Raw genomic sequence first — 11688 nt, 5'->3', positions numbered from 1 at the left:
ATACAATCCCAGCGAGTAGGAATGGGAAAATGTGTGGTGGGGGAGAGAGAAGGAGAGAGAGAGGTAGAGGTAGAGAGAGGCGTGGAGACGCACACACACACAAAGATGAATAAAGAGTACAAAAGAGAGAACAAAATGAAGAGAGGAGGAGAGAGACAGAGAAAAAATAGAGAGACAGGGGCAGCAGTAGAGCTGCTGCCTCACAGCGCCGGAGACTCAGGTTCGATCCTGACTACAGGTGCTGTCTGTGTGGAGATTGTACGTTCTCCCTGTGACCACGTGGGTTTTTTCCAAGTGGTTTCCTTCCACATTCTAAAGACGTGCAGGTTTGTGGGTTAATTTGCTTTTGTAAATTGCCCCTCGTGTGTAGAGAGTGGATGAGAAAGTGGGATAACATAGAACTAATGTGAATGGATGATTGGTGGGCGGTGTGGACTCGATGGGCCGAAAGGCCTGTTTCCATGATGTAACTCTAAACAAAACTAACTACCCGGCTAAACATATTATTAAATTTTAAAGGATAAAAACATCTTTAAATAAGAAGGTAGGAAACAGGAGCAGGTGTCGACCATGTTCCATGTTCTCCCACTTTGACATCCACTCCCGACACACTCGGGATGATTTACAGAGGGCCAATTAACCAAGAAACCTGCACGTGTTTTGGATATGGGAGGAAACTGAAGCCCACAGAAGAAACACAGCTGGTCACAGAGAGGACGTGCAAACTCCACACACGGAGAGCACCCGTGGTCAGGATGGAACCGGGATCCCCGGCGTTGTGAGGCAGCAGCTCTACCAACTGTGCCGCTGTGTCGCCCCTGCAAGTATTTCCTCACCTCTGGATTGTCCTTTTGCCGGATCCTTTGGTCTTGAATAACTTGCCGCCGTGAATGCACGCGTAGTCGATCTCGGCAAAGTTCAGCGCGTCGTTCATCGGGCGCTTGGGTGCCCGACGCCGCTGTGCCTTGATGGTCCGTGAGTGCCTGGTCCACATCTGCACGGAGCTGTCCCTCTGGTAGCGCCGGTACTCCCGGTGCAGCTCGCTGTAGCTCGAGAACTCGGCGCCCACTCGGAAACCCACCACCTGGGACATGGCTGCACGTGCGTCAGATGGAGTTGGCAGACTGATCCCACCTGGAGAGCGGGCACTGAGAATAGACCACAGGCAGCAGCTGCAGGTCAGCCAAGGTAGAACGCATCACAACAGCTCATATATAGAGTTCAAGAACAGCACGGTGGTCCAACTGTAGAGTCACCGCCTCACAGCGCCAGAGACCCAGGATCCATCCTTTGCTCAGATGCTGTCTTTACAGTTTACTTTAGACTTCAGAGAAGAAACAGGCCCTTCAGCCCACTGAGTCCGCACCAACCAGCGATCACCCCGTATACTAGCACTATACTGCATGATAGGACAATTTACAATTTTACACAAGCTAATTAACCTGCACGTCTTTGAAGTGTGGGAGAAACACAAGATCTCAGCAATGCAATTCTCAGCATTGGGAGGAAAATCACGGGATTGTGGGTCGGGGTTGGGGGCAATCCTTGATTCAGGTAGGCTGCAAGTTCCTGGGATTGGGATAATCGCCCGTGTGTGGGTGGGGGGTAATTCTCTGGGTTGGAGTAGGGGCATCTTGCAATGCTCAGCATTGGGATTGGGATAGCATTGGGATAAATCAATCCCTGATTTACATAGAATGCTCATTACTGGGAATGAGATCAAAATTGCCCGTGTGTGGGTGGGGGATAATTCCCTGGGTTTAGGGGAGGTGCATCTTGCGATATTCCACATTGAGATTGGGAACAATCCCTAATTTAGAAAGGATGGATATTTCTGGCATTGCAATAATAGCCCGTGTGCAGGTGGGATAATTCCCTGGGTTGGGGGGAGGGGCATCCTGCAATGCTCAGCATTGGGAGGGATATCTGCGGGATGGAAGATCGTAATAAATCCCTGATTTCAGCAGATGAAAATTCCTGGGATTGGGATAATAATCGCCCTTGTGCAGGTATGGTGGTAATACGCGAGTTCGGTATCTCAACTGCGCATGCCCAGGTCATAGGTCACTCGTGCTAAACATTCTCGCCGGCTGAGCTGCTGCGCGTATACAGACCTGCTTTTCATCCGTATTTTCCAGTTTTGCTTCTTCGAGGTAACAAAATGCTGCTTTCAAAACTATTAACTAGGCGTATTTACGGTTAATTTGTACAAAACTACGTTGATTTTGTTGGTTTTATTGCTTTGTGCTTCGGTGAGTGAGCAAAGCCATGCCAATTTTTGTTTGCATTGTAACTTGTACCGGTATGTAATGGGCATGCTTACAGGACCCTATTTGACTTAACATATGATTGACTTTATTATATATTTTGTTTTATATGTTACTGGGCAAAGCCATGCACATTTGTGCAACTTTGGGCTGTGGGAGTACCACGTATCACCTGAATAAGTGGATGCAGAATGTGTGTGACAGCCACAACTGTCAATTTGCAAAGGGAAACTGTTTCTGCCCACCTCCCTTCAAACACTAGGAAAAAAAACTACAGTTGCTAGTTTAAATCAAAGGTAGACACAAAATGCTGGAGTAACTCAGCGGGTCAAGTAGCACCTCAGGAGAGAAGGAATGGGTAATGTTTCGGGTAAAGACCCTTTTTCAGAAGTCTGAAGCGAGATACCTAACTCGCTTATTTTCCAGACTTCTGAAGAAGGGTCTCGACACAAAACGTCACCCATTCTTTCTCTCCCTAGATGCTGCCTGACCCGCTGAGTTACTCCAGCATTTTGTGTCTACCTTCGATTTAAACCAGCATCTGCAGTTTATTTTCCTCGAGTTTGAAGGCAGGTGGGCAGAAACAGTTTCCTGTTGCAAATTGACAGTTGTGGCTGTCACACACATTCTGCATCCACTTATTCAGGTGATACGTGCTACTCCCACAGTCCAAAGTTGCGCAAATGCGCATGGCTTTGCCAGTAACATATAAAACAAAATAAATAACAAGGTCAATCATATGTTAATTCGAATAGGGTCCTGTAAGCATGTCCATTACATACTGGTACAAGTTACAATGTAAAAGAAATTGTCATGATGTCGCTCACTCACCGAAGCATAAAGCAATAAAACCAACAAAATCATCATAGTTTTGTACAAATTAACCATATATACACCTAGTTAAGTTTTGAAAGCAGTATTTTCTTACCTGGAAGAAGCAAACCTGGAAAATACCGATGAAACGCAGGTCTGTATACACACAGCAGCTCGGCCAGCGAGAATGTTTAGCACGAATGACCTATGACCTGGGCATGTGCAGTCAAGATACCGAACTGGCTTATTCTCCAGGTTTGCACTGGGAGCATCCTGCAAGGACCCGCATTCAGAGGGAAATCCCCGGGATGGGAGATCTGGGGGGGAGGGAGGGGCAATCCCTGATTTAGATAGGATGGAAATTCGTGGTTTTGGAATAATAACCACCCATGTGCGGTTGGTGGGATAATTCCCTGGGTTTGGGGAAGGGGGCATCTTGCAATGTTCAACATCGGGATAGGGGGTCGGGATCAATCCCTGATTTAGATAGGATACAAATTCATGGGATTGGGATGTAAATGCCCGTGTATGTGTGGGGGGATAATTCCCTGGGTTTGGGGTCGGGGGCGTCGTGCAATGCTCAGTATTGGGATGGAAATCCGCGGGATAGTAGATTGGGATCAATCCCTGAATGAGGTTGATGCAAATCCCTGTGATTGGGATGAAACTGCCCGTGTGGGGGGGGGGGGGGGGGTTAATGAATGGGGACGGGGGGGGGGGGGGGCAGCTGCAGCTGCAGCTCCAGCTCCAGCCCGGTGGTCGCGGTGGAGGATTGGGACGATCCCGGATCCCTGGGCCCAGGGATGGGGTTTCCCGCGTATTTGGCGGCGTCTGACGCGCAGCCGCGGCCCCGGCGCTTTGTGGCGGCTCCGCTCCGGGCCCGGCCCGAGGTTGGCGCATGCGCTGCCGGCACACGGGCACCGCTCTCAGAGCCCCCGGGTCACCTACCGGTCAACACTGAGCGGCCCCGCCCCCCCCCGCTCTCTCTCTGCGTCACTCTCCGCCCCCACCCCTCGACATCCGTGTCCGGGCCGCCGGGTCTCCACTCTGCGGCCGCTCCACATGCGCACTGCCGCCGCCCGCACGTCCCCAGCCGCCCTGCACATGCGCACTGCCGCCGCCCGCGCGTCCCCAGCCGCCATGCACATGCGCACTGCCGCCGCCCGCACGTCCCCTGCCGCCCTGCACATGCGCACTGCCGCCGCCCGCATATTCCCGGCCGCCCTGCACATGCGCACTGCCGCGGCAACTGGTCGGCGCCGGGCACTTTCTCGCTCCCTTTGCATTGTGGGAGATCTAGCCGCCATTGCTGTCCTGTCGCCGCCCCGCCGTGACCGCTGAAACCCGACGCCGAATCACTCCCAGGATAGACACCAAACCCTGGAGGAACTCAGCGGGGCCGGCGGCATCTCTGGATAGAAGGAATTGGGTGACGTTTCGGGTCGAGGCCCTTTTTCAAACTCCCTCTCGTTTTATTGTTTTTAGTTTCGTTTAAAGATACAGCGCGGAAACAGGCCCTTCGGCCCACCGAATCCATGCCGACCACCGATCACCCGTACACCAGTTCTGTTCTGCACACTCGGGACGTGAGTCAAGAGTGTTTTATTCTCTAATGAACCAATTAGAACAATGAAATTCTTACTTGCAGCAGCACAACACAATATGTAAACATAGTACTCTGTAAACAATGTTATAAACAGAAGGAAAAGATTACGTTTTGGGTTGGGTCTGAGAAAGGGCCCTGCACGTCTTTGGAATGTGGAAGGAAAGAAGAGCACCCGGAGAAAACCCATGCGATCAAAGGGAGAACGAGCAAACTCCATACAGAGAGCACCCATATTCAGGATCGATTCCATGTCCCCGGCACTTTTAGGCAGCAACTTTACGGCCACTGTGCTGCCCCGTAGTATTGAACTGAATTAAAACATAGCTGTAAAGGGGGACATAGCGTGACTTAGATATTTAAGACTGAAAATGAATAGTTTATTATTTTTAGTAACCAAAGTTACCAACATTTAATTTTTTTAAAATCAAGATATAGTGGCACTGCTGGTAGAGTTGCTGCCTCACACCCAGAGATCTGTGTGCGATCCTGGAGAAGTGTCTCGACCCGAAACGTCACCCCTTCCTTCTCTCCTAGATGCTGCCTGACCCGCTGAGCTACTCCAGCATTTTGTGATACCTGTCCTTGGGCACTGTCTGTGTTGAATTTGCACATTCTCCCTGCAAGTGTGTAGGCTTCCTGCCACATCCCATAGACAAATTGGGTTTGTAGGTTAATTTGTCTCTAAAATTGCCCCAAATGTGTAGGGAGTAGGTGAGGAAAGTGGGATAACAGAACTAGTGTGAATGGGCAATTGATGGTCATGTGGACTTTGTGGGCCGAAGGGCCTGTTTCCATGCTAAATCTCCGTTGGAAATATGCAAGAGACCAAAGTATGAAGATGCACTGAAAACCTAGAGGGCTGAAAGATTAGAGGAGGTAGCGTGAATGGTGAAATTCATATTTCTTTTTAATTTACTCTGTTGACCACAGGTTAGCTGTATAAATCGCAAACTGGTTCCTGATTTTATTTTTGATTCTGGCAGTGAATGCCACATGCAAAATTATTAAAAACAGCATAAATCCCCCCACCCTCATCACCCAGTTCCTTTTTACTCCTCCATCCACTCATCTCCCTCCATTCCCAATTCCAATTCAACCATTTTTCTGCCCCCATCCTTGTTCATGCCAGCCCTGGTTCTACATTTTATGCACCATTTGCATTATTTTGTCTTCTGTATTTATAACCTCTAACTCACCTGCCAATTAATCCTTCCTCACCTAGATAGACAAAAAATGCTGGAGTAATTCAGCGGGTCAGGCAGCATCGCTGGAGAACATGGATGGGTGACAGAACATGCATTGGACAGATCCAGGATGGGGAGGAATCTGCCTACAGATGGGAAGTGACACAGCTGGCATCCTGGTGCCATCGCAACAACCTCGAGCTTTATGCTCTAAAGACAGTGGAACTAATTGTAGACTTTCAAAGAGATCCACCTCCCCTACACCCACTCACCATCAACAACACCAGTCACATCTGTGGAGTCATTTAAGTTCTGTGGAACCATCGTCTCCTGGGACCTTAAATGGGGGGGGGGGGGGGGCGCCATCGATTCCACAGTCAAAAAGGCCCAACAGAGGATGTACTTCCTGCGGCAACTGAGGAAACACAATCTGCCACAGGCAATGATGCTCCAATTCTACACTGCTATCATTGAGTCTGTCCTCACCTCCTCCATCATGGTCTGGTTTGGCTCAGCCACCAAGCGCGACATCTGGAGGCTGCAACGGATCGTTCGCTCAGCTGAGGTTGTTGGCTGCAACCTTCCCCCCCATTGACGAACTGTGCAGTGCAAGGGCCAGGAAGCGAGCGGTTAAGATGATCTCTGACCCCACTCACCCTGGCCACAAAATCTTTGAAGTACTTCCCTCTGGAAGGCGACTCCAGACTGTCAAAGCAGCCACAGCCAGACATTAAAACAGCTTTTTTTGCACGAGTAGTTGTTCTACTCAATAACCAAAGTCTGTAGTCTCTTTTTTGCTCTGGTTTATTTTCACTTACATGTTTAGACCATAATATTGTATCCGTACTGTTTCAATGTGTTTATGCTTCATTCTTAATTGTTAAATGTATGTTTGCGTTGTCATTTGTGAGCGGAGCACCAAGGCACATTCCTTGGAAATGCACATACTTGGCAAATAAACTTATTCATTCATTCAGGACTTCGGACTGATCATCAGGGTCAGCCGATCACTTCCTAGCTCTTATCCCATCCCTTACCCTCAAATCTTTCTATCAGCTATCTCCCCTCTACGCCATCACTCTGAAGAAGGATCCTGACCTGAAACATGATTTGTCCTCTACTTAAACAGATGCTGCCTGATCCAGATTCCTCCAGCAGCTGTTTTTTAAAAATCTTTGCTTTGGACACTGATTAGGATCTTGACCGCACTCATCACCTATTCCTTTTCTCCAGAGATACTGCCTGACCCATTGAGTTACTCCAGCTTTGTGTGTCTGTCTTCAGTTTCCAAAGCCCTGCCTTGAACATTTACATGATTCAGGATGGCCCATTTCCTTTCTTTATTTAAAAATAAAATATATTCAGAAAGATATGAAAAGAAATACAAAATTGTACAATGGGCTTTATATTCATAATCTTTATCCATCTGCACATGGTGTTGTCAAATCTATATTGGGAGTGCTATCAGCTTAATAGATTCTATAGAGCAATGCACCAATATCACTCATGTGGCCTCTGAAAAGTACCCTGATATGTTTTGTGGGACTCTGCCCCGCATTTTCTAATATTGGCAGGGTGTGAAGGGCTCCAATCTGCAATATCACTTGCCCATCCCTCCAGAGATGCTGCCTGACCCACTGAGATACTCAAGCACTTTGTGTTTCACTCAGTTTTCCAGTTCTCTGACTCTCCTTAGATACCAGCCCTTCCCCTACAAAGCCTTTGCATTGACTGCATGAACCAGGCCGCTTAAACAAACTGGAAGAACAGCAGCTCATATTCCCCTTGGGTAGCTTTCAAACCAACAGTATGAACATTGAATTGTCCATTTTCAGTCAATGTCCAACTAACCCCCCCTTCCACACACACTCTGTCTCTCCCATACCCTCTGTCTCTCCCATACCCTCTGTCTCTCCCATACCCCCTGTCTCTCCCATACCCCCTCCCCTCCCATGTGCCCCATTGGACTCCCATCTATTTTTCCACACCCCTCTCCCCACCTGCTACATTCCTCCCTCCAGCTTCAGGGTCATATCAGGGTCAGTACAGGAGACGTGGGCCATAGTCCTGTGCTGGACTATTCTATGTTCCCTCTGCTTGCCGGCCTGGTCTGAAGCAGGGTCTCAGCCCAACCCGTCCCCCCCCTTCCTCCTCTCCAGAGGAAATGCTGCCTGTCCCGCTGAGTTACACCAGCCTTTTGTGTCCATCTTCTGCTCCAGCAATGTCCGGCACGTGACGCCCGGCCCCGCCCCGAATCATCAATGAATGGCCCATCCCGTCATGAATGGAAATCACGTGACCCTGCCGGCCCCACCCATGCAAATCAACCGACGTCACGTGACGTTCCCAACCCGTCACTGGACGGAGGGGCACGTGACGTCCCTGCCCCGTAATCAGCACTGCCGCCACGTGACGCGACGCGCCGCCATCTTGCCGCCGCGGGCACGAGGCCGGTGGAGGGGGAGCGGCGGCGGCGGCGGCCGGGAAGCTGCAGGTTTCAGCGCCGCTCCTGTCCGTCCGTCCGTCTGCGGGTCCGGGCCCGGCCGCGGGTCCAAGCGGCGACACCCAGCGGGTCCACAGCTCACAATGGCGGCGTAAAGCGTCGTCCCTGTCTGAGGCCCCGCCCCCCCCCGCCGGGCGCTCCCTCCCCCCCCCCCCCCGGGCGCTCCCTCCCTCCCCCCCGGGCGCTCCCTCCCTCCCCCTCCCCCCCCCGGGCTCCCCCTCCCCCTCCCCCCCCCGGGCGCTCCCTCCCTCCCCCCCGGGCGCTCCCTCCCCCCCCCGGGCTCCCCCTCCCCCTCCCCCCCCCGGGCGCTCCCTCCCTCCTCCCCCCGGGCGCTCCCCCCCCCCCCCCCGGGCGCTCTCTTCCCCCCCCCCCCCCCTGGCGCTCCCTCCTCCCCCCCCGGGAGCTCCTTCCCCCCCCCCCCCCCCCCCCCCCCGGGCGCTCACTCCCAAGCCCCGTGCGCTCCTTCCCCCCCCCGGGCCCTCCCTGGGTCTCACTTGGGCGCTTGTCCCTCCCCCCCCCCCGGGCGCTTGTCCCTCCCCCCCCCCCCCCCCCGGGCGCTTGTCCCTCCCCCCCCCCCGGGCGCTTGTCCCTCCCCCCCCCCCGGGCGCTTGTCCCTCCCCCCCCCCCCCCCCGGGCGCTTGTCCCTCCCCCCCCCCCCCCCCCCGGGCGCTTGTCCCTCCCCCCCCCCCCCCCCCCGGGCGCTTGTCCCTCCCCCCCCCCCCCCCCCGGGCGCTTGTCCCTCCCCCCCCCCCGGGCGCTTGTCCCTCCCCCCCCCCGGGCGCTTGTCCCTTCCTCCCCCCCCCCCCCCCCCCCCGGGCGCTTGTCCCTCCCCCCCCCCGGGCGCTTGTCCCTTCCTCCCCCCCCCCCCCCCCCCCCCCCCCGGGCGCTTGTCCCTCCCCCCCCCCGGGCGCTTGTCCCTTCCTCCCCCCCCCCCCCCCCCCCCCCCGGGCGCTTGTCCCTCCCCCCCCCGGGCGCTTGTCCCTTCCTCCCCCCCCCCCCCCCCCCCCCGGGCGCTTGTCCCTCCCCCCCCCCCCCCCCCGGGCGCTTGTCCCTCCCCCCCCCCCCCCCCCGGGCGCTTGTCCCTTCCTCCCCCCCCCCCCCCCCCCCGGGCGCTTGTCCCTCCCCCCCCCCCCCCCCCCCGGGCGCTTGTCCCTTCCTCCCCCCCCCCCCCCCCCCCCCGGGCGCTTGTCCCTCCCCCCCCCCCCCGGGCGCTTGTCCCTCCCCCCCCCCCCGGGCGCTTGTCCCTTCCCCCCCCCCCCCCCCGGGCGCTCACTCCCAAGCCCCGTGCGCTCCTTCCCCCCCCCCGGGCCCTCCCTGGGTCTCACTTGGGCGCTTGTCCCTCCCCCCCCCCGGGCGCTTGTCCCTCCCCCCCCCCCGGGCGCTTGTCCCTCCCCCCCCCCCCGGGCGCTTGTCCCTCCCCCCCCCCCCGGGCGCTTGTCCCTCCCCCCCCCCCCGGGCGCTTGTCCCTCCCCCCCCCCCCGGGCGCTTGTCCCTCCCCCCCCCCCGGGCGCTTGTCCCTCCCCCCCCCCCCGGGCGCTTGTCCCTCCCCCCCCCCCGGGCGCTTGTCCCTCCCCCCCCCCCCGGGCGCTTGTCCCTTCCCCCCCCCCCCCCCCGGGCGCTCACTCCCAAGCCCCGTGCGCTCCTTCCCCCCCCCCGGGCCCTCCCTGGGTCTCACTTGGGCGCTTGTCCCTCCCCCCCCCCCCCCGGGCGCTTGTCCCTCCCCCCCCCCCCCCGGGCGCTTGTCCCTCCTCCCCCCCCCCCCCCCGGGCGCTTGTCCCTCCCCCCCCCCCCGGGCGCTTGTCCCTCCTCCCCCCCCCCCCGGGCGCTTGTCCCTCCCCCCCCCCCCCCCGGGCGCTTGTCCCTCCCCCCCCCCCCCCCCCGGGCGCTTGTCCCTCCCCCCCCCCCCGGGCGCTTGTCCCTCCCCCCCCCCCGGGCGCTTGTCCCTTCCTCCCCCCCCCCCCCCCCCCCCCGGGCGCTTGTCCCTCCCCCCCCCCGGGCGCTTGTCCCTTCCTCCCCCCCCCCCCCCCCCCCCCCCCCCCCCGGGCGCTTGTCCCTCTCCCCCCCCGGGCGCTTGTCCCTCCCCCCCCCCGGGCGCTTGTCCCTCCCCCCCCCCCCCCCCCCCCCCGGGCGCTTGTCCCTCCCCCCCCCCGGGCGCTTGTCCCTCCCCCCCCCGGGCGCTTGTCACTCCCCCCCCCCGGGCGCTTGTCCCTCCCCCCCCCCCGGGCGCTTGTCCCTCCCCCCCCCCCCGGGCGCTTGTCCCTCCCCCCCCCCCCGGGCGCTTGTCCCTCCCCCCCCCCCCGGGCGCTTGTCCCTCCCCCCCCCCCCGGGCGCTTGTCCCTCCCCCCCCCCCGGGCGCTTGTCCCTCCCCCCCCCCCCGGGCGCTTGTCCCTCCCCCCCCCCCCCGGGCGCTTGTCCCTCCCCCCCCCCCCGGGCGCTTGTCCCTCCCCCCCCCCCCCGGGCGCTTGTCCCTCCCCCCCCCCCGGGCGCTTGTCCCTCCCCCCCCCCCCCCGGGCGCTTGTCCCTCCTCCCCCCCCCCCCCCCGGGCGCTTGTCCCTCCCCCCCCCCCGGGCGCTTGTCCCTCCTCCCCCCCCCCCCGGGCGCTTGTCCCTCCCCCCCCCCCCCCCGGGCGCTTGTCCCTCCCCCCCCCCCCCCCCCCGGGCGCTTGTCCCTCCCCCCCCCCCCGGGCGCTTGTCCCTCCCCCCCCCCCGGGCGCTTGTCCCTTCCTCCCCCCCCCCCCCCCCCCCCCGGGCGCTTGTCCCTCCCCCCCCCCGGGCGCTTGTCCCTTCCTCCCCCCCCCCCCCCCCCCCCCCCCCCCCCCCGGGCGCTTGTCCCTCTCCCCCCCCGGGCGCTTGTCCCTCCCCCCCCCCGGGCGCTTGTCCCTCCCCCCCCCCCCCCCCCCCCCCGGGCGCTTGTCCCTCCCCCCCCCCGGGCGCTTGTCCCTCCCCCCCCCGGGCGCTTGTCCCTTCCTCCCCCCCCCCCCCCCCCCCCCCCCCCCCCCCCCCCCCCCGGGCGCTTGTCCCTTCCCCCCCCCCGGGCGCTTGTCCCTCCCCCCCCCGGGCGCTTGTCCCTTCCTCCCCCCCCCCCCCCCCCCCCCCCCCGGGCGCTTGTCCCTCCCCCCCCCCGGGCGCTTGTCCCTCCCCCCCCCCCCCCCCCCCCCGGGCGCTTGTCCCTCCCCCCCCCCCCCCCCGGCGCTTGTCCCTCCCCCCCCCCCCCCCCCCGGGCGCTTGTCCCTCCCCCCCCCCCCGGGCGCTTGTCCCTTCCCCCCCCCCCCCCCGGGCGCTTGTCCCTCCCCCCCCCCCCCCCCCCCCCCCCGGG

Source organism: Rhinoraja longicauda, chromosome 19 (assembly GCF_053455715.1).
Source record: "Rhinoraja longicauda isolate Sanriku21f chromosome 19, sRhiLon1.1, whole genome shotgun sequence".
NCBI classification, from domain to species: Eukaryota; Metazoa; Chordata; class Chondrichthyes; order Rajiformes; family Arhynchobatidae; genus Rhinoraja; species Rhinoraja longicauda.
Note: the sequence above shows the minus strand (reverse complement) of the source record.